Here is a 23,452-nt window from a genome sequence, read left to right as displayed (position 1 = left end):
CACAATCAATCACTCAGGGACTTAAAAATCATGATTCTCCCCTGTGAGGGTCTCAACTTGCTAGTGGGAGGGTCTGGGTCTGCGGTTCAGTCAAAGAGCCAAGTCTTGAGGTTCTTCCTGAATTGCGGCAGCGATGGAGCTTGCCTGAGGTGCAAAGGGAGTTAACAGAAGTATTTTCCTCCAGCCGTGGTCTTGAACATCCGTGGTACGGTGGCCACACAATCCAAGCGAGCTGGCAGGGCAGACAGAAATACAAGCGACCCCAGACTGGTTTTGGCCTTTCTGGGCTCACTCAGGGAAGAGCTGAGCCCTCCCTAGGGCACAGAAAGCTCGAGACAAGCTGTCTTCAACATGAAGGAAGTCCTCTCATGCACAAACTAGCGGTGTCGACTGCTCTTGAGATCATACAACTCTTTAAACAAACATATTAAGAAAATGTGGGACATTATCCCTTTTCAAAATGGTTAGATTTAAAGTGCATCTTCTATTTGTTGCGCAACATTTTTCATAAAGTGCAATCAGTGATGTTTCCTAGTTTGTACACACTTCATATTGTTTGTTTCTGCTCGTTTCAAGTTTGTGCATTTAAAATCCAGTTACAAATCATTATTTGTCAATCATTCAATATGCCCTTATGCATTTTGGACACATCATGGCCCTTTTTTTATGGGGAACATATCAATTTTCACGAGGAGAGATGAAACTTTATTAATTTTGTGCAATGTGCAAAGACACAAATAAATGGGAAGTGATTTAAGCAGGTGCCGTTATAGGAACAAATATCCTAGTCCATGTAACAGAGATTTGGAGAAGGCGGTGCTACATTCCAGTCCATTTTTTTGATACTGCATCATTCAAGACCGACACCAGCCATATGCAAATAAGGCTTGGTTCTGCTCCAATGGGAAAAGTCTGTCCTGAACTGCCCGCCCAGGTCTCCTTCATACTGAAAAACAAGCAACCCAAACTGGTTTCACCCATAGTCCAAAAGCACCATGTGCTGCAGAACACAAGTATGTTATACCCATCACACTTAGAGCCTTTCTCTTAGAACAATAAAATAGGGATGGGTGGAATGCCAGACTCACTGGTAATTCCTAAGGACTACATTTCAGCTGATGTTTTTTCCCACGTTACCACTCCAAAGAGGGGCCAATGTAAATCACTGAAATCCTCTTTCCTCCTGTTTGTTTACCCTGTTCCATGAAATCAAATTAAAACAAACGAATAGATCAAAATAAAGTGGCACCTTATTGACTGTCAATCATTTTTCTCGTTTGCAGTCAAGTGGACAGGTGCAGCCCTTAAATCTAGTCTTTGCTAAACTGTGGTATTTTGCGTGAGACTCAAACATTGCACAGGTAGTCAACAGCCCTGTTTCTGTGTTATGGTTGTTCTTAAATAGTCAGATCCCCACAGCTCCTAGTTATAAATGATTGGCTGTGAGGGGGATGGAACAGTCTAACGTACTGGGCGGAACTCCTTCACCTCGGCATTAGTGTATGAATGGGACGGATTTATAGTGACCGCGTCCTCTGGGAACTCCCTGAGGTTACCAGACTGGTCATCCTGTTTTGGAGATGGGCGTTGCATTCTCTGTGATGGCACAGTAAGCCTACTCAACAGACCCCCATTATTGCCAAAGTCGACTTCTTCGCCATACGGCACACCTGGAGGGCTTTATTAACTGGAACAGAATAGGCATAACCAGGACACAAGCCCTAAAAATAGAAGTGGGGTGACGCTGACGTCACGACAGGACAGGAAGTGACGTCACAAAAGGTGGCTTGCCCCATCAGACTCATTGCCTCCCCTCGCTCACTCCTTAGTTGAGATTGCATCTGAGAAGCCAGCGCGTGAGCAGCGTACTAAATGGGCTCCAATCTCGCCCCAGAGAGGCCAAAGAATGAATGTGTGGCTCCATTTGCTCCAGTTATCGAGCTCCCGGTAAAATAAGTGGAGGGACGCCATCCATCCGCGTGGTACCCCGACTCAAGCCCTGGGCATAACGACCCTAGGAGATGTCTGGCACCAACACAAGCAGTGCTCCTTCCAGGGCCTCCGGTCCACTTCCATTTGTCCCGGGCTCAATCTCATAAATACTTTGGGACAGATTTACAAGGAACTGATGCATCTGTACAGATGCATCAATTTACTTGCGCCAGACAGTGCCAGATGTTCTTGTGCCACCATTGATGCGCTGTATTTACAATACAGTGCTCCATTGGCACAAGGATTAACAGATGAGTCAGAAATACTGAATCATCTGTTGGCACAAAAATGATGCACCGCTGGAGTTGCTCATGAAAGCGACGCATCTCCAGTAATGTGCCACAACAGATGGGTGAGCCCCATACAAATAGCCCTATGTCATTCCTTATGCCTGGTCTGAGCAGGCATTAGGATTTTGACACAGTGAAGGCGTAGAGTGACGCAGTGAAATGTTGTAAATTTCACTGCGTCAGTTCTACATGGCTTTTTTCGTGGGAACGCCTAGCCTGCATACATTTTACCTGGCGCAGGTATACTGTGACGCAGGGCTTTACAACATGAAACATCTCCCTAGATGCGTCACATTGTAAATTGACTGCACTGTTTGCACCGCCGTTGCGTCAAAAAAGTGATACAATGGCGGGGCAAGGAGCTTGTGAATCTGCCCCTTACAACTTAGACAAGTCTTATCCAATCATAACATCCCACCAATACACCTACCTGAAAGTCATCCCCTTGACCCCATCCTCTGATGGGAAGGAGGGCATCTCCCAGATAATATCGCACACTGAAGACCAATGCCCCGGATTGCTTGGTGCCCCTTAGGCAGAAGTGGGAGAGCTGAGTGAGGCACTTGGATGGCGCGGTCTGGTGTGACGCTCTAATGGAAGCCCGGAACCTGGCAATATTGGCCAATCTCCGTATGATTCGACAAGACTACCTACACGCCACGCCACCTACCTCAGCTGTCGCTCGCTGCCTATGAAGAGCAGGATGAGCTCCACATCTCAAAGGCTTCCGCTGTCCTCACCCCAATACCGATTTCTACCACATGGTTTAGCTGTGTCGCAAAATTGAGGGCTACTGGCATAAGATTAGGTATGCCCTCTCCAATAAACTAGAGCGAGCAATCGACCTGACACCTCAAATTTAACTAAAGGGACATTAGTGACACCAGAGGGGAGAGAATCTTGGTGGTTACAGCCTATCTGATCGTAAAAAGAGATATAACGGGGGTGGAGGTTCCCCCCCCCCCCATGCTCTGCGAATGGTGGGGGCGAGGGTTTCCACTGGTGTGCTCAGTAGAAGGAGCCCATATACAGAGCTAGGGGAGGTACCCAGAAGCATGCGTCAGAATTTGGAGCAAATGGTGGGGATACCAGGCCCGCTAGTATTTCCAACCTTTACCTATGTTTTAATTTTTTCACTTTCCATGCTCTTTTTAAAACTTTGTAAATTTTTGGCTTTCCTTAGTGATGCTTTATTGTCACACTGATTGCGTTTCTTTAATCGATATTGACCTCTTAAAGATATCTAATGTATTTTACCACTTTGAAAGAACAATCTTCGGCCCCTCGGGATTGCCTCTCTCTCTCTCTCTCTCTCTCCCCGGCCGCCATTTTACTCACTTCCGTTTCCCTCGCAGCTGTTTCATCCCCAGGGATCTAACGCACAGCATGCCTTTGATCTGTCACTTCACCTTAATTACACAGAAGCGTTCTGTGCTATATTTAGGCTGTCTGTGGTGTGTTCTAAATTGTATTTTCATGCCTTGGTTTAATGAAGTCTAATCTTCAAATGTCGTCGGCTCTTTCAGTGCTAAGAGCATTACAAGCCAACTAAACACAGATCAAGGCTCTGAGAGCAGACATTCATGCAGACTGCTCAGGCACTGAAGCTCAACAAATGCAAGAGACATCAAGAATACGGTTCAAGAATCATCAAAGCTCTATTCAAGATAGTGCTTAATGCAGGGGGTGGAATAATAGAGGGACGCGGCCACCCACAAGCTGTGCACAAAGCAGAAACAACCAAAACTGTTGCTTTGTCAGGAGAGGAGGGAACAGGATCAGAAACCAAAAGTGGGCTGGAGTGTTGGCAGACGGGTGAAGGGTTTGGGTTCACCGTACTGAGTGGTTTGTCAATGGCGATAGAGTTGTATTTAAGCGTGCGGTAAATTTCCCCTTGGGTTCACAGTGCCAAGAATTTTAATAAAAACTTTGAAATATTGGAAGAGGGAAAGGCAAGGGAAAACAGCAAATCAACAATTAGACTCAATAAGGGGATAACCATGTATTGAAAAGCAACACAAATTCCTAGCACAGAAGGCAGTGCCTGGATTAGTCAGTGGTAATCCTCATCACGCTGGGTTAGGTGGCGCGTGAGGGCTGGGGTGAGGACGAGCAGGACCAGGATCAGGAGGGATTTACAATAAATAGTGATGTCCCTCTTCCTCATCCCAGTCCTTAACAAAAAACCAAAGCAAAGAAAATCATGCTTCACGTCGACCCAAGATAATCTACAACACTTACCTCCCTACCTGCAAACCTCATCATCTCGTGACATGTAATGGGCCATTTTACTTTCACTACCTCGTGGGCGTAAAAACTCCAATGATAACTTACTGTTTGTTTTCTTTTTATTTGTTAGTAAGATCTTTTATTTTTTAGGAATCCAGAAATTCATTTAAAGATTGGTAAAGCTGGCACAGGTTTTAAGAAAATAAGGGCATTATCTGTGCAATAAAGTGCCTAGCAAGGAAAGCCACTGAGTGGGAGTCACCAATAAGAAATTCCTGAAGCCAAATAAACATTAAACAAAGAGGACAGCAATAGGAATTACCCCTTCATCAAGTTCTCCTCGTGCTGGTCCTTTTGTTGTGAGGCGGCTCCGACACCCCAGTGTAAGGACTGGGACGTGGTGGACTTACAAATCGCTGTAATGAAGGTTACCGGTAAGTCATTGTTTCATTATAGTGCAAAGATCTCCCAAACCTAGGTGTAGTCACACCCAAGTCCAATTAATACATGTGATAAATTCGGTTACTGGTTGAGGGGGGGTGTTACTCTTCTCCAACCACAATCCCTGTCAGGGGAACCAAAAAACTCACTAAATTGACCTGTGCTTAACCCTCTGGTAGCTTGACACAAAAGCAGTAAGGCTTAATTTAGAGGGAGTGTGCAAATTATTTATGCAGTACATAAACCGTCATAAAATAAAGACAACAAACAAGAAAAACCGCCAACTTAGAAACATAGATTATGATTTCATAAATAGTTTGAGACCAAAATAACAAAAATGTAAGTAGTAGAACTGGAGATATACAATTTTAAAAGATTTACATAATAGTAGCACCAAAAGGCGCAAAGTGCCAACTGTGAGTATCCGGTCTCGCTAAATCGGGCCTAAGTCACAGGTTGCGGCCAACTGCAATGGTGCGCAAGCTGGACACAGGACTAAGATTGGCCGGCCGAGGAATGTACCTTATGTCCATGGTGCACATTCTGAGTGGTGTTGCAAGGCTTTGTGTCGTCCAGTGTCAGTTCCGATGAAGCTATTAGATGTGCAGCAAGGCTCGATCGAGAGTTAGAAGTAATGCCTAATTCGTGTCACTCGACTTTGCGTGAATATCAAGACACGTGGAATGAATTCTTCAGGTTCTAGCTACATCTTTGAGTATCCCCGATATCGCTTGGGTGAAACTAATTAATAGTTCTGGATATTTACCGTTCCTGTTCTTAATCAACAGACATCCCACATCCAGGATACAGTACGAATACATGTCTGTGCTGTACTGTCCCCAGAAACACAGTCCTGAAGAGACCCCGTATCTAGAGAGGGTCGAAACGCCGTTGACACCATACAAAAGAGAGAGCCTGAATTAAATTATCATCCATTGTACCAAGCACATCCTTTTGAATTTTACCAATAACCTGTTTCCCAGGTTTTTCACTATGTCACACAGTACTCACTAAAATAGGTTACACTCACTTCACTGGGGTTCACAATACCACTCCGTAGGTGCAACTAAATGCAAATATTCGAATTACTTATGTTTAAGGAAATATGTCTGTGGTACAGCCTGAACTGCAGAATAAAATGACCTACTTCGGTTGGTGTAAGGTATATCTTTAATTGAAAGGTTTGTTGGGCTTTTTTAAGGAATGCTAATACACGAGTGTGTATAGATACTCTGATATAATCTGTATTGTGAGTCAATGGAAAGTCATGAATGAATGAATATATTTTTGACATAGATTGATTCAGAGCAACTACCCAAGATGTATATCAAGTACTGTCCAAGATAAAGGAGTTCCTTGTGAACTTTGTTTTGTGCTTCTCTAATAACAAAAAAAGCACAATGAATTCATATCTCTACACTAAACAATTACCAAATTAAAAGCTTAAAAACACTTACATTTTTATATCCATACAATCATCTGTAAGAATCCAAATCACTCTTCCAACTCATTCTAGTATGTGGCATCAGGAACAATTATGAAAAGAGCTGGGTCTTAGACCAAATCCACTACTAAGTATTTTTCATGAGGTCTAAAAACCCATTCTGGTTTACACTAATAAAGGCAATTTATTTTTCTATTTATTTTATTTTTAAAGTTTTTACAAATGTGGTGGAATAGTGATTTGCTGTGAGACCAAGAGGATGAGACCACCTTCTCCTGGAGCTCACAGCTCTGGTCCATGGCTGGAGACACAGAGGGGCCCTCCACCTGGACCCCTAAGCTCTAGACCGTAAATGTGAGGCCCAGGGGAAAGCACCCACCCCCTCCTCTGTGATTCGCAGCTCTAAATCATGGTGGGGAGGCTATCAAGGCAGAATCTCCTCTTGATCTAGAAGTGTTCTAAAAATACACTGTACACTTTGCAACCAGGTCCAATACTTATACCCACCCCTTTCCGCCTTTAAAGAAGGCATACTTTAAAGGCTAGTCTTTGTAGTGCTCAGACCCTGCCATGCCCTGATCTGGCTCTAGACACACTACAGAGGGTGGAGGCAGCTTTGTGTGAGGACAAGCACAGTCCTATTCAGGTGTCAGTGACAACTCCTCCCACCACTCTAGCTCAGGAAGACCCATCAGCCTCGTGATGGGCCATCAGGATATGCAGGGCACACCTCAGATCCCTTTGTGTGACTGTCCAGAGTGAATGCACAAACAGGCCAATTGTAAGTCTAAACCAGACATCCATTCCAAAGGCAGGCAAAGGCACACAATGGTAAAGCAAGAAAATAGCTACTTTCTAAAAGTGCCATTTCCAAATACACCATTCTTTTTTTTTTTTTATTTATCTGAAAAGCTTTATATAGCGCTGGCTAGACCCGGAGGTATCAGAGCACTTTACATGAAGAAGAACATTGTTTCAGAACATAGTTACACAGTTACATCAGTTGCTGGAGCGTAGTTACATGAGTTACATGAGTTACAAAAGCATGGCATAGGCATAAGCATATACAAAGTGGGCAGGGGGAGAGAAATTCAGGGGAGAGCGGAAAGGAATTAGGGAGGTAGACAAAGAATGAAGGAGGGAAGAGGTGGGGGAGGGGGGAGGAGACACAGCGAGGAGACGAGGAAGTAACTGTGTCTGATGTCAGGCTGGGTGGGAGATGGCTCCCCGCGGTAAAGGGATCATTCCCAGTCCTCCGGTATGTGTGATTCCCTTGTCACAGTGGACTCTCTCAGCGGGGTCTCTGAGACTCAAGGGCATAAATGCTGGATCCCTCCCCAATTCGGGAGAGGAGTGCTTTGGCCACAGGCACAATCTGACGACTGAAGGAGGGAAGAGGTGGGATATGGGGTAGGAAACCCAGTGGAAACACAGTGTCCGACGTCCGTCTGGGTAGGAGACGACTCCCAGTGGTAAGGGGATCTTTCCCAGTCCTCCACTATGTGTGACTCCCTTGTCGCTGTGGACTCTCGCAGATGTGTCTCTGAGACTCCAGGGCATTAATGCTGGATCCTTCCCCAAAAAGGGGAGTAGGAGTGCTTTGGACAAGGGCACACTTATGGAGGCCATTTTAGGGACAGTCAGGCTGGTAGAGAAAGACCCTCACTGTAGCAGGCGAAATGCGAGTAGGGTCATTGGTTCAGTAGCCTGGGAGACTGCTGCCCCTATGCAGCCAATGTTGATGGTAGTAGGTGACCATCAGTAAATTAATATGTGTTGGGTGCCATTTTGATCTACACTATAGAAGCTAAAGAGACAGATGGGGGATACGCTCGAGGTCTGGTCGAGGTCCAATTTTTGTCCAAGAGTAGTAGCACATCGAGGAAAAGGAGCACTGTGGGGTCAGGCAAGAGATTCTGCCCCACGAGTTCCATTCGGCCAATCCCCATTTTTATCTTTTCAATTTTTATTCTCAGGGGCCCCTAGGGTATTCGCGTCGCTTCATTGGGTGTCTCCTGGATTGCCTCAATCAGAGATTCTTCCTTTAAGTCTAGGGAGCTGCCATATTAGGGTCAGTGGTACAATGATGGTCTAGGGAAAGGGGGAGTGTCTCATCGCTAATTTGGAAGAGCTACCTGAGGTGAAGGCCAGAGTTACCACGAGGAAGTGCGTCCTCCGCAGGTGCCATTTTAAGGTCAGGCACCATTGGATTCCTCAATCTCGTCAGGGGTTGGAGTTTAAAAATATTTCTCTGGCTGGTTTCGGGCATTGCTGCAGCTACATCAGCTACGAGGCAGCCTTAACACGACCCTCCTGGGTAGTCTGCGCTTCTCCTCATGCTGTCCATTTCCAAACACACAATTTTAAAACCGCCTTCACAGAAAGATGTGTTTTTTAAATTCAGGGAACCCAAACTCCATATCTCTGTCTCTTCCCAATTGAAAGTTATACTTGTAAGATGTTACAAGGCAACTCCAATGATAACCTATGGAAGAGATAGTCCTTGCCATAATGAAAACGAAATTGGCAGTATTTCACTATAAGGACATGTAAAACACACCAGTACATGCCCTACCTTTCACATACACTGCACCCTGCCCATGGGACTACCTTGGGCCTACCTTAGGGGTGTCTTACATGTCGTAAAAGAGAAGGTTTGGGCCTGGGACGTGGGCGCACTTGCCAGGTTGACATGGCAGTTTAAAGCACCCTCACAGACACTGCAGTGGCAGGGTGGAGACATGGTTGCCCTGCTCATGTGGGCAGCACAATCAGTGCTGCAGGCCCACTAGTAGGATGTGATTTACAAGCACTGGGCACACACAGTGCACTTTTCTAGGGACTTACCAGTAAATCAGATATGCCAATCATGAATAACCAAATATAATCATAATTTATTCAGGGAGCACTTATACTTTAGCACTGAACAGCAATGGTAAAGTGCCCAGAATTTTAAAAAACAGCCAAAGAGAAAACCAGCATACAGTCAAAAATACAGGAGGCAGAAGCAAAAAGACAGGGGGAATCACGCCATGGATGCCAGGTCTAACAATTCCCCATGATATGCACTGCAGAGCCAGTCACAATCAAGAGGATCTCATCCATTCAGCAACGAATCATTCAGCTATGGCTAGTTCAATTCGGTTAGGTAAAATACCCATCGCTCCTTGAGGTTGCAACTCCCATCCCTAGCCTTTGTGGCGGCCCTTATTGAAAGTTCTGCCGAGGCCTAGCGCACTATATCAGACTTCCAGGCTATAAGTGAAGGAGCAGATGACTCTTTCCAGGACATGGCCATCCACCATTTCGCCAGGACAAGTGATAGTTCCTGGAAACTTACTAATTGTTTTTTTTTTGGCATCGTACCCGTGTTTAGGAGGAATCGAGTTGGGTCATAGGGTAAAATAGAATTTGTAATACCGCCACTTTTACCAGCACATTAGGCATTGTGCGCTAGAACAGACAAGTCAGAAACCACCTAAATAGGGAGCTATTCCTGACATCTAAATCCAGTGTGTCACTTTCTGGGCAGTATGCGCCATGGAGCCAACTCAGTGGCCATTGTAGTTGGGCCACAGCATAATAGAGCTCATAATCAGGAGCACTTAGTCCTCCCAAGTCTAACGCCGGAGTCATCATCTCTAACGCTACTCTGTGCCATTTGGGAACTGAGATCAGCAAGGTGTGCAGACATCGTAGCTCCGCAAAAAATGTATCCATTCCGCCACACAGTACGTGAGACCAACTGGCACTCCAGGCGAAATCCAGTCAGTGGGCACCCCAACGCACACCACCTTGCAGGAATCTCAGTGATCAGGGCAAGCAGGCCAATCAACACCTCCCAGTCCAACATGGACAACTGTATTTGTATTTTGCCTCCAGACACATGATGTCGGTGCCACCCGGTCACCTTCAGCCAGTACCTGCAATCCGCCAGCAGCAAAGGAACGCCAACAGGAGAGCACCAAGAGGGCTGCAAAAAAGTAGAGGAGATGAGGGACCATCAATATCTTCACTATGGTCACCTACAGGTGACTAAGTCAGCTGTGTCCAAAAGGGATTGGATTGTCTACTAGAAGTGAGCGCCTTGATGAGTTTACCATACAGAAGATCATGTTCCTGGTGATAAACATAGACTCCTAAATATTTAAAGATATGAGGAGTTCACAATAACAGTGAGCCCTCCCTGGGGGGCACCAAGCTGGACAGGCACATGCAACAGTGGAAAAAGGCAAGATTTCTTTTTTCTTTTTTTGAAGTAAACTTTTATTTCTTGTATTGGAACAAAATACAAATATAATTAGGCTGGATACGTTGCAACATTTGTTCATGGCACAAATTCATAGATCGGGAGTCGTTGCAGATGATTCAAGTGAGATATCCCAGTTCACAGTCCCCCAGTATGGCATCAATCTCCATGCATGAGCACAATAATAGCACACAGATTAACCCAGCAGTGCAGGGAAAAAAAATGAGGGCATTTACCATTCTCAGGTATTTTATACATAAGGAACCACGTAAATCCTCTGATGTCTCCTCCCACTCCCCATCACCTGCCTCCTTTCCCACCAAGTAAGCTTGATAGAGACCCCAAAAATCCCTAGGCCGGCTCCTTGGGGGAAAAAGATCACTATAAACATCTGACCGTGTACTACAGTGTATCATGTCTTTATGCCAGGCTTCTAGAGATGGAGGCGGACCGCGGGTCCTTCACACAGCAAATCTGCGTTTAGCCAGAAGAAGCCCAAATTTCACCAGTTTCCTAACACCTTTATCCGCCTCTCTGTCAAAGCCCAGCAGAGCCAATAGTGGGTCAGGTTCTAATGTAAGGCCAGGTATGACTGTCAATTCTTGGACGACGATATCAGGGCAGAGCCATGGCGTATGCAGGAAGCTATTTTCATCGTGCAGTACATGGCATTTTTCCTGGTTGGAATTATGGTTTAAACACTGAGCTACATTTATTATTTATCATTACAGCTATTAGAATTCAGATCACCAGGTATGTCATTTAAACATCTTTATTGCTCATCATTTATTCAATGAGCAAACAACAGCATTACCAACCACATATATTTTCTTGGTTGTAGAATTGGCATTCATCAACATTACACCACCAGCAGTTGAATATTAAGGTACGCCAACTATCATAACTTTCAAACACCCCATGTCTCCTATCACATAGATACTGACATACATCACTTTCTCATTTCTTTTAGAACTGCCCCTGATGAAGGCACCGACCACGTGCCGAAATGCATTGGGCTTCATGTCAATCATTTGAAATGTAAAATACAGTTAAAATGATGTATAAACTGTTATGCTTTCGCAATTGATCTGTATATATATATATGTGTGAATTGTTATGATGACACAATAACAAACATTTGAATTACGGATAATTCATCTTAAAAAATAGTTGAATAAATGTGACAATCACTACTACAAACATTTTTTATTGTGGTATAACATTTTGAGAATGGTTTAAAGTGCATAGCACTAAGTGAACAGTGCATGATTAGGTGGGCCACCACTCACCATAATTTATCATGTATGCAGGAAGCCGGCATCAGGTGCATGGCAACGTTGACACTCTGCTGAGTCATGCAGACCATAGCGATGGAGTCTCTCAGGTGTATAGTACACACAGATGATGTATTTAAAGTGGATGAGCCTATGCCTTCCATTAAGGGAAATCTCCCCAGTCCTGGCACAACAGTATTGTCATGATTTGTCATCTATGATCATATTGAGATCCCTCTGCCAATTAACCCGTGCTTTAAGCATTGCCGGTCACCTGGCCTCCTGCCTGTAACTAGCATTGCAGGAATACTATTTTGTATCAAGAACGACAGAGCTGGTATTTCCAAAGGCTCCTGCATCTCCCAGGAGGTCCACATGGCCTGGGGCTCTCTAAAGTACAGGAAACCAGACAACCGACTCTCAGCTGTTCACAACTCCATCACTAAAGAAGTCTCCCATCATATATTTAGTGAGTATAGAGCTTTGGTGACCGCCTTCTCCATCCCCACCGGGAACCATAAGCACCAATCTAGCAAGAAATGAGGTGAGTATAAGAGGGAGCCCGATTGCTTTGCCAACAGGCGTCGCTAGGCCTGCACTGTGGAGTTCAATGAGTCAAATGTGCTGTGCCGTCTAACCGGCTCCGAAAAGAGGGTCTGAGGTAAAGTATAAGGAAGGGTGGTATCCCTTTCTACATGTATGTGTGGTAGGTCTTGCGGGCCATGTAGCCAATAATGAGTATGTGCAAACTGAGTATGGGAGAGAGATCACTTTCAGGTTTGCATACATTCCAAAGCGTATCATCCGCGTATGCTGATATTATGTAACGAGGTCCCAGGAAACACAGGCCCCTGCAGCCATGGTATTCTCTTATAGCACAGTCCATTGGATCGGCCACCAACGCATACAATAAGGGCCTGGCTGATGATAGCTGTTTAGCCAGAAACCGGTCCCAGGATGCTTATTTCTGGTCCAGGGAAAACATGGCTTGGCAGTTCGGGGTGGACTGTTCCCATGAGGCATAGGGTCAGACTGATATGCATATGGCCATGGATGAACTGGGGTGGCGGAGTGAGCTAAAGAATGATGATGGATTAAACCCAGATCAGTTGACTGGGGGTGAGTGCTTGCAATGTTTAACACTCCGTCCATCGTCCCCTTTGGTTTTGCTGTGTTCGCCCTAAGTTGGCAGGGTATGCCCAGACGTAGGTCCTATCTCACTTTGCCACTGGATTCAAGCTAGCCTGGCTGGTGACGGCTGATTAGCCAGAAACCGGTCCCAGGATGCTTGATTCCGGTCCAGGGAAAACATTGCTTGGCAGTTCAGGCTGGACTGTTCCCATGAGGCACAGGGTCAGAATGATATGCATATGGCCATGTCTGAACTGGGGTGGCGGAGTGAGCTAAAGAATGAGGATGGATTACACTGAGATCAGTTGACTGGGGGTGAGTGCTTGCAATGTTCAACACTCTTTCCATCATCCCCTTTGGTTTTGCTTGCCTCATTGTGGGTGGCACAACATCCATCTCTACCATCTCCTCGTAAAGAATGACTGGATTTGGGAATAGCAGGTCTTGTTAGGCCTTGTAGAAGGCCACTGTAAGGCAATCAGTACCGGGAGCACTGGTCACGCGCATTCCTGTAAGCGCTGCACATATTTCCTAGGGATCAAGGGCAACCATTAGGTGTTCTCTGTGCTCTACCGTGGGCCATGTCATATTTATATGCTCTAGGTAATCCACCACCTTCTCTACGCCAGGAGCCATGGGGAGCAGTAGAGCTCAGAATAGTATCTACGGAAACTGTCAGCTATGTGTTCCGCATTATGAACGTCTGGCTAGTTTCATCTGATATTTCCATGATCACCCCGGTCTAACTTCTCGGGTTCATTAAGGCCGCCAATGTGGCGCCTGGTTGTTCCCCCTTCCCTGTAAACCCTAGCAGTGGTGTAAGTGCTTAACTTCAGTATCAGCCGTCTCATGATATTCTTCAAGCTTCTCTCTAATCTCCTTGAGCAGTTGCTCAATAGTTTTACGTTGATGTTCTAGCTCCAATTGAGCTATCCCCCTCTCTAATGTAGCCAGACTAGTTCCCAAGGCCCTGAGCACCCCAACATGTTTTGAAATTGTGGTGCCTCTGACTGTACTCAAGCTAGAAACTGTACCAATATTATTTTGGAAAAACTCCACAATCACTTGCGCAATTTCCACCTTAAATGCTGAATCTAGTATAGAGTATGGGGGGAAGGGCCAAGAGAATGCTGCAAATTTCCGAGTCCAGAGGGATAGGTCCATACCACGGGTGGAAGGTCAGAATAAGTTCTCGTGAGTGGTTCACTTTTAGTAATACGGGACACCAAGCCTCTTGATACCAACCAGTAATCAATATGAGTGTGGGTGTTATGCCCTGCTGAGTAGTGTGTGAATCCTGCTCTCTTTGAAGCACGGTGTCTCCATATATCGTCAAGGCCTAAGTGTTCCACCATGCCTATGATCGCTTTGGAGGTACAAAAGGGGGTGGCAATGTACGGAGCATCTGAACCAATCAAACACTCACACCCAGTCAAAAGATCTGGGTTTAATCCATCACCGTTCTTTAGCCCACTCTGCCACCCCAGTTCAGACATGGCTATATGGAAATCAGTCTGACCCTGTGCCTCATGGGAACAGTCCTGCCCGAACTGCCAGGCCATGCCTTCCCTGGACCGGAAACAAGCTTCTGAGGACCGGTTTCTGGCATTGCATCCATCTTCAGCCCGGCTTGCTTGAATCCAGTGGCAAAGTGAGCAAGGGACTCACGTCTGAGCATACCCTACCACACTTATGGCAGCCAAAAGCGGTACAAAAGGGGGTGGTAATGGACGGAGCATCTGAACCAATCAAACACTCACACGCACCCAGTCAAAAGATCAGGAAAGACATGGCTTGGCCGTTCGGGCTGGACTGTTCCCATGAGGCACAGGGTCAAGGCTGATTTGCATATGGCCATGTCTGAACTGGGGTGGTGTGGCGTGCAAAAACACGATGGATTTAGGCCCAGATCTCTGTACTGGGGTGAATGTATGACATTGTTCTGCATTCTGTCCATCAACTGTTGGTTTTGCATTTGTCACCCCGAGTGGGATGGGTATGCTCAGACGTGAGTCCCGTGCTCTCCACACCACTGGAGTCAAGTTATCCTGGCTGGTGATGGCTGATAGCCAGAAACCGGTCCTAGGATGCTTGATTCCGGTCCAGGAAAGACATGGCTTGGCAGTTCGGGCTGGACTGTTCCCATGAGGCACAGAGTCAAGGCTGATTTGCATATGGCCATGTCTGAACTGGGGTGGTGTGGAGTGAAAAGATGGATTTAGGCCCAGATCTCTGTACTGGGGTGAATGTATGACATTGTTCTGCATTCTGTCCATCAACTGTTGGTTTTGCATATGATCGCCCTGGCGGCAGCCGAAGGGTGACTCTGAGAACCCCTTGAACTGACCGGGTCTAATACACATTTAAAGTCGCCACCCCATATCTGAGGCAAGTCTCCCCACTGATGCAGAATGGCACCGAGTGTATTGTAAAACTGTGGGTCTTCATGGTTGGTTCCATAGACCCCAACTAATAAGAACTGCTCCCCGTTCCTATGATAGCGAACTATAACAAACCTGCCCTCTTGGTCTATACCGAGCTCCTGCAATGTAATACCAGACCTTTTGTAAGCCAATATAAGCACACCTCAGGCATGAGTGGTAAATCCTGACACGCTAAAGGACGCCTGTAGTTTACGTTGTGTTAAGAGTCCACTATTTGTAGGTAAGTGCTCTCTTGCAAAATCATCTTCTGGAGTTTCCTGATCGTTCAGGCCCCTCACATTCCACGTGAGTAATCTGATGCAAGGGGGAGCCAGTCGGGTTGCGGCAGTGTTGTCTAGGTAACCCATCCTGCCCCAAGTTCGCCTGGACCTCTTGCGCGTTTAGCCAGCCATTGCACTAAAACATTTTAAGTAATGACAAAAAGTACAATTACCCCATAGTCAAACCCACCCACTCTATTCAGACCCTAACTCTGCATAGCAGATTGTCGTCCCAACCCTCACTGACAAAATCCCTGAAAAAAGAAACGTAATACAAATCCCTACATATTGTGGGACACATGGGGTGGATGTGACCGGGTAATAGGTCCATTGTATGGCCTGGTATAGAAGGAGTCGCATTTGACAGATCCAGCACCCCCTTTATCTGCCACAGAGGCCCCAGCAAATAACAATTAAATACCAATCTGATTGAATCTTAATAGAAGGAGAGAAGCCCCACAAACACAAAACACAGCAACTTACGGTAAAGGGATTGACCACCCCGGCTCTCCAGCATATGATAGGTCACCCTCCCGCAACTTTATAAAAGCCGAGTAGGAACAGTCTTACCCAGTTCATGAGTGGCACTGTTAGAGAATAGAGAGCATTTTCAGAGCTCTTCACAGCGCTGGGGCAGCCGGAGACAACTGGGCGACAGGAGCCTAGGGCACAGAGATTTTCCATGCCAATCGCCACTCGTAAGGCATAAACAATTCCCACCAAGGTCCCAGCCAATAGCCCCCACTCACGCCTGCTAGAAAGGACGTGCCAGTTCGGTCAGTGTCTACAATGGAAGCCCCCCTGGGGGAACCCCCATGGGAACTTGCATCATTTTGTCTTTTAAGGAAGTGTAGAACTTGTTTCAGGTCAGTGAAAAATTATGGTTTCCCCTCCGAAAGGATTTGTAGCTTTACAAGATGTTCCAAATTCAGTTTACAAAGTTTACTCTTAACCTCTTCCATGCGTCAGACGGCCCCTGGCCCCTGGCCGTCTGACATCATGGTGGGCGTGTGCGGAGGACGGCCGGGGGCCGTCCGAACTGTGCACGCGTCGAATTCCTTAGCACCGCGGGGGAATTGTGGCTGCAGCGAAGCGGTTAACTTGAATAAATTGATGGCGGGCCACTTGTACCGGCAGCGTAAAGTCTGGATAGAAAGATAGCTCCATACCCTCGTGCCGCAGTATTTTCAGCTCTTTTGCCTTTCGGAGGACAGAATCGCGGTCCCTGTAAGTAAGAAAACATGCTATGATTGGGCGTGGATTAGCTCCTGGGATCGGCTTGGGCATCAGGGCATGATGGGCACACTCAATGACAAAAGACTCTCTACCCAATAGTACCACAAGCAGTTTGTCTGCGTATTGCTCCATAATTTCAATGTTTGCTGATTCCGCCACTCCTACAATCCGCTTGTTGTTCCATCTCAAGCACGCTCCTAAATCTTCAGATTTGGCTTGTAGAGCGCACAACATCTTGTCCATTTTAGTGTGAGCAGTGGCTTCTGCAGTGATTATATCCTCGGTGTCTGACACTCTTTTCTACAGTGTCCAGATTCTCCCTATGTTTTTCCAGCCTGTCCATCATACGGTCCATTCTATAGGACAGAGCATCAAATTTTCCATCAATCTTTGTTAAACTGCACTGCATTGCGGCCAGAATCTCTTTTAAGTATTTTTCTGTGGGAGGATCCTTGGACTCCAAGCCGGACTCTGCGGCGCACGAGCAACCTCTCTGTGTCTGAGTGTCTTGCGTGGCTCAAACTGAAGCTTGGGCTGTGATTTATCCGTTTTGTCCATGGCGACCAGCTCTACCGCCACACAGTACGTGCAACCGACTGGCACTCCAGGCAAAATCCAGTCAGTGGGCACCCCAACGCACACCACCTTGCGGGAATCTCAGTGATCAGGGCAAGCAGGCCAATCAACCCCTCTCAGTCCAACATGGACAAATGTATATGTATGTTGCCTCCAGGCGCATGATGTTGGTGCCACCTGATCACCTTCAGCCAGTACCTGCAATCCGCCAGCAGCAAGGGAACACCAACAGGAGAGCACCATGTGTCCTCAAGGGGGAGCAGATTGCTGACAGAACCCAGACACAGTGAACTCCATGTTACCCTCCTCCTACTGGAATGCTGCATCAGGGAAGGCCCACAAGCCACATTCCAGAGCAGATATAGTTAGTTAAAGCTCCATGTCCCCCGGTTGAGCAAATCGTCTCCCTCTGGACCTTGGGGAGAACAGGCAATGCGGGCAGGCCACGTGAACATGGCACCACGCAGTGAGGCAGGGCAGACATCGCGCGAGTCGCCACACCTCCGCGGGCCCAAACTCCTATGCCAGAGCCGCGGGGCAGATGTCATGGCCCTCCGAGTCTACTCCCTCGGTGTCGCTCCCAGCTGATTGCCACAACTAGGGGCAGAAGGAAGGGTCCCGACCACCGCAACCAGCACGGGCGACCCAGGGGCCGAAATGCATCCCTAGCTCCCGGCTCGAGCGTAAGCCAGGCCCCACCAGATCTGCCGCTACCGCCGCTCTCCACACCAAGAGCACGTTAAAAGGGCCAAAGTCTCTGCAGCAATAGGCTGTGTGTGGTGTCCAGAATGCATTCACAGCCCGCAGGATGCCAGATCGTCGATGGGCAGCAGGGTGTTGAAGGATATTCAGCTGGGCTCACAGAACTACTCTAATTAGCGGCCATCTTGGAGCCAGGCGATCTCCCCCCCGGGAAAGGCAAGATTCCCCCCAATTAATTTGGAGTCCAGATATCTGACCAAAGTTGTTTAGAGCAGACATGACCACTGTCAAGATCAATTGCTCTGCCTTCAAATAAATCCCGGTATCATTGGCATACATTGAGACTATCTGTGTGTGGTCTACAACCCGGTATCCCCAGTTGTGTACCTTCTCCCGTAAAAAGCAAGCAGGAGGTTCCATGGCCAGGACAAAAATCAGTGGAGACAGGGGCAGCGCTCGATGGGGAACCTATCCGAAATAACATTAGCCATGTGTACCCTGGCCATCATGGAGTTATAAAGGACCTGGATCCATCAACAAAACCCCTTGCCAAATCCCAGTTTCTGCAGCACCTCCTGAAGGTAGTTCCATCCCAGGGTATCAAACGCCTTTTCTATATCCAAGGAGACCACCCAGCCATAATTATCCTCTCTACATGCCCTGTCCATTGTGTTAAATAGGCAACGTAGATTAAGGAATAGGTTCCTACCCAGGATAAACCCGTTCTGATCTGAGTGGACTACTGTATGTGCCAATGGGGTTGCGCTACTCGCCAAAATCTTGTCCAACACCTTACAATTCAGGTTGAGCAAAGAAAGATGTCGATATGAAGCCACCTTGAGCGGATCCTTTCTGCATTTCGATAATACCGTAATTAGGGCAATTCTCATGTACTTGTTTGATGGCCAAGGAGATCTCGTCTAAGGTCAGAGGGGCATCCAGTTCTTGCATCAGTAGGGGATTGAGAGTAGAGGTCTTAAGAAGTCACAGGTAAGTCGAGAATGCCTCCGTAGTCACACCGGGGGAGCAGCATATAGTTTCCTGTAATCATTTTCAAACTCTCTATTTATGTTTAACTGAGAATTCACTATAATAACTGTACGTGAACAAATGGCCCGAAAGGTATGCACAGGTATTCGGATAACAAAAAATAAGCTAATAAACTATTGACTTTATCGCCCATGTCATATTGACATTTGATGTAGTCTTTAAAATCAAAGCTGGCCCAGTGTCCTGATAGGTTCCTATATTCTGTCCTGAGATCCTCTAGTACTGGATATGAGGCTGGGTTGGCCACCCCCTCCTCTTCCGATAACTTCAGTTTGTACTCTAAGGGCCACATGCATAAAGCTAAGGAATAGCGATTCCTTAATAGCAATTCTTAAGGAATCGCTATTAAGGAATTGCTATTCCTTAAGCATGTAGGTTTCGCTAAAATATTAGCGATTCCTACAAATTCCTTAATTGCGAATCGCAAATTGCAATTCGCAATTAAGAAAAGTCTTCCCATTCATTTCTTTGGGCCTTAGAGGCCCCTAGGAATGAATGGGACAGCATTCGCAATTTGCAATTACAAAATAGGTAATCGCAAAAATTGCGATTACCTGTTTTGTGAATGCCTTTGGGATTGATGCATCGCAAATAGCATTTTACCGTTTGGGACCGGTAAAATGCTTGATGCCTTTGTGCCCCAAAGTCTAGTATCTCCGCCTGGATGGTGTGCTTCATGCCATGTCTAGTGGCCATAGACGCCCCCTGTAATACCACTTTTCATGCATCCCATTCAATCATTCCATCCAATGCAGTGCCCTCATTCTCCGAAAAATATGTCTATGTGTTCCCCTATAATAGTTCGAAACAGCCAAATCCGTTAGTGCCTGCAGTTGCAGGCGCTAGGTGGAATGGTTGGACGCCGCCTACCCCACTGAAAGGTCAGCATTAAGGGACAGTGATCAGAAAGTGTCTGCACTAAGTATTCCACTCGACTACATTTAGTCACTAGTGTCCTTGTACAGTAACCCGGATCTATCCTAGTGTGCAGTGCATGCAGGGCAGAGAAGTGGGAATATTCTCGTTGTTGGGGGTCAAGCGTGTGCCAAACATCCAATGCTTGTATATTATGAGACCATTTCCGCAGTTGTTTAGTGGCATAATGTGACTGCGCCACATGTACAAGAGGTGTAGACCTATCCATCTCTAAGTCAGGAACATAGTTAAAGCCACCACACCCGAACGCAGGGGAGTACAGTAAGTGGTAGACAGTTGGTGTCAATGAGGATAAAAAGAGTGGTTGTCCCACGTTGGGTGCATAAAGTACCACAATGGTGAGAGGTTCCCCATCCAGTGTGCATTCTGCAATGACAAATCAGCCCTCTGGATCAATTAAGGAGTGGTTTATAATAAACGTTCCTCTCGGAGCTACCCACAATAGGACCCCTCCAGCGTAAGCCGAGTAAGTGGTGCTGAGTATAATGCTCCACCAGCGTTTACGTAATTTCAGGAGTTCTCTCTCCATTAATTGTGTCTCCTGAAGGCAGGCAAAGTCAATATGGGCCCATTTCAGATATGTATGGAGCTTTTGTCTTTTAATGTAGGTGTCCATGCCCCTCACATTCAATGTGAGTATATTATATTCACGTGTGATCATATGCGTGGAGTGGAGAAGCGTGGAGTGGAGAAGCGTGGCTCAGTGGTTAGAGGCGGCAGACCCGGAAGCTGAGATCGGCCGTGGACCAGGGTTCGATTCCCTGCCTCGGCGGGTCTCGGGCTCAAAAATTCCACGGACTCGACAATTCTCGCTCCGGTGCCTACTCGACTCACGGGGTCACACTCTGCGACTCTGGGCAATAGCTTGCTTAATCTCCACTACGGCCCCTCGCGGCGGGATGCCTGGCTTTCACCTTGTGGATACCCTGCCGGGGTATCTCACAGGGGAATACCAGGACGGGTTCCCTAAGCAAGCGCCTTGATACCTTCGGGTGATACGTGCGCTATATAAGTCGCAATACATATGCGCCATGTGAGGTGAGAGATCCCAGTCGTGATGCGGATGAAGGAGGAGGAGGTGTAACAATGAGCTGGTCGGGCAAAGTAAATGCAATATCTATTGTAAAAAAGGTAACAACCAATAAGAACAATCCCCAATAGTCCCTGAACCCAGGCCACACCCTCAGTCAGTGACAGCCAAGCACTGCCACCAATGATTGGGCAACTGATGTAAATTCTAAAATTGGGGGGTGTAATATACTCATCACAAAGTAGCACTAGCTAGCGTCCCCTTAACAATACAGGATAAAGAGTACCTCCATCTCCCATCCCCCGTAGTAATATCATAGGTCCCTTGCCACAGTTTCCCACATACCTCCCATAGGAGCCCCACATAAGAAACAAATAATGTCAAATTGATATGTCTTGCCATCAGGTATTCTGCAACAGGTCTGCAGTCATAGGGGCTACAGGTGGGGGCACCTCTTAGCTCCTCCAGCAAGTCACTGTCCTGTATGACATCCCACAGTGAACTTGTTTGCTCATCAGAAGCTCTGCCATCTTGACTGGCCAAGGATGCATGTTCCGCCAGCGTCTCTGCCCTGCCCTTCACCGCCTGCACCTTTGATGGTCTTCCACAAAAACTCCTGGTGTTCGTTGATTCTTCCAGGATCCTTCTGCTGCTGGTGGGGGGAGTGCTGATAATTGCCCAATATTTAATATCCAGTGGGTGTAGGTGCTGTTTTACCATCCGGAACGAGTCTCACTGATTGCACACTACAACTGTGTAATCCGGAAAAGATGTTGCAGGGTTGTTCTCCACAGTCCAGAGGTCTTTTGTTCTGAAAAGTTTACAAATATTATCTCTATCCTGGAAGTTGAACAATCTTGCCATCAAAGGTTGAGGGAGAGCTCCCAGGCAGTGGTCGGTGGTCAGACACTCTATGCGCCCGTTCCACAGAAAATAATTAGAGACCCGCCCCCCCACCCCAGTACCTGCTCTGCCAACCGCGTTTCCAAGATTAGGTTCATACTCGGGCCTCAGCGCCCCTGATAGACCTACTACCCTAATATTATTCTGGCAGGAGCACCCCTCAGAATCTTCACCTCTAGCATGTAGATGTGCCACCTCCATTTGTAGCGTTTCTGTTTCTTGCTGGTGTTCCATAGAAGATGGGCGAACCGTCGCCAGCTCCTTTTCTGCTTTTGTCAATCAATCTTTACGTTTCTTGTGGTCCTCACGAAGGAACCCCACATTGATCATTAGAGAGTCCAACTTGGGTTCTAGGGAAGGCTTAAGGTTATTAACAGTCTTCAAGAGTTCTGTGAATTTCTCCGTATGATCCTGCCAGTGTAGTTCCACATTTGATTGGTGTTAAGGCAGACCCGAATCCATTCGGAAGTGCACCCGCTAGGACTGTCTCCCCCTTTCCAGTTTTTGTTTTAGACATAGTGGTGCTCCACTACAGGGGTCGCACACATTAGATCCATAAAGAGGGGAGGGAGTGTTTCAGTGGTCCCAGTAGAGAACTATGGATCAGATAATCATTGCCCCTCCCTCACTCACAAATGACAGAGGCAGCTGGCCAGTATTTCTGAAAATCTCAGTTTAAATTCAGTTTATGTAAAAAAAATTGTATTCGCATTTGAATGCACGCAGGCTAATCGAAAACAACATGCTGTAATTCAGAAGGAGAATGAGCAATAAAAATGCATTTTTTATCTTCTTGTATTTTGCTGCAGATATAGGTTAATTGTTAGACCTTGTTTTATGACACATTACTGCTGATTCTTTTAAGTGTACTGCAAATTGAGAGGATTTTGTAAAGTGAACTATGTTACAATCTCATTGGGGTGCAGGCAGACTGGAATTATGGAGCAGGGTAGTCCCAAATTATAAGGTACAGTTTGACAAAATGTTGTAGCAAGAAAACACAGATGAGGCTTAATGCTGCACATTATGTGACATTATTACTTCCTTATTTTGTTATTTTTACGCATTAGCACTGTTGGTTATTGCTCTCACTTCATTAGTACCAGTTCCAAACCCAGTTTCAGCTATAAGTAACTGAAGGGTGACCAGTCATCCTTTGGAAAGGAGATTCCACTGTGCATCAGCACTTGTTGCAGCTTTTCAGTAACTTTTGATCCATTTGGCTAGAAGCATTTTTTTTGTTAAACCCTGCAGATTCTGCAGCC

The 23,452-nt window shown here is 46.5% G+C and overlaps 1 protein-coding gene across 1 annotated transcript in view; it reads left to right on the top strand.

Moving 5' to 3' along the window:
• Positions 1–23,452, top strand: part of CCDC92B (coiled-coil domain containing 92B) — a 233,373-nt gene that overhangs the window by 141,051 nt on the left and 68,870 nt on the right. The window lies entirely within an intron of this gene.

This window comes from Lissotriton helveticus, chromosome 3_1, assembly GCF_964261635.1.
Source record: "Lissotriton helveticus chromosome 3_1, aLisHel1.1, whole genome shotgun sequence".
NCBI classification, from domain to species: Eukaryota; Metazoa; Chordata; class Amphibia; order Caudata; family Salamandridae; genus Lissotriton; species Lissotriton helveticus.
This window is presented reverse-complemented; position numbering and strand designations above follow the sequence as displayed.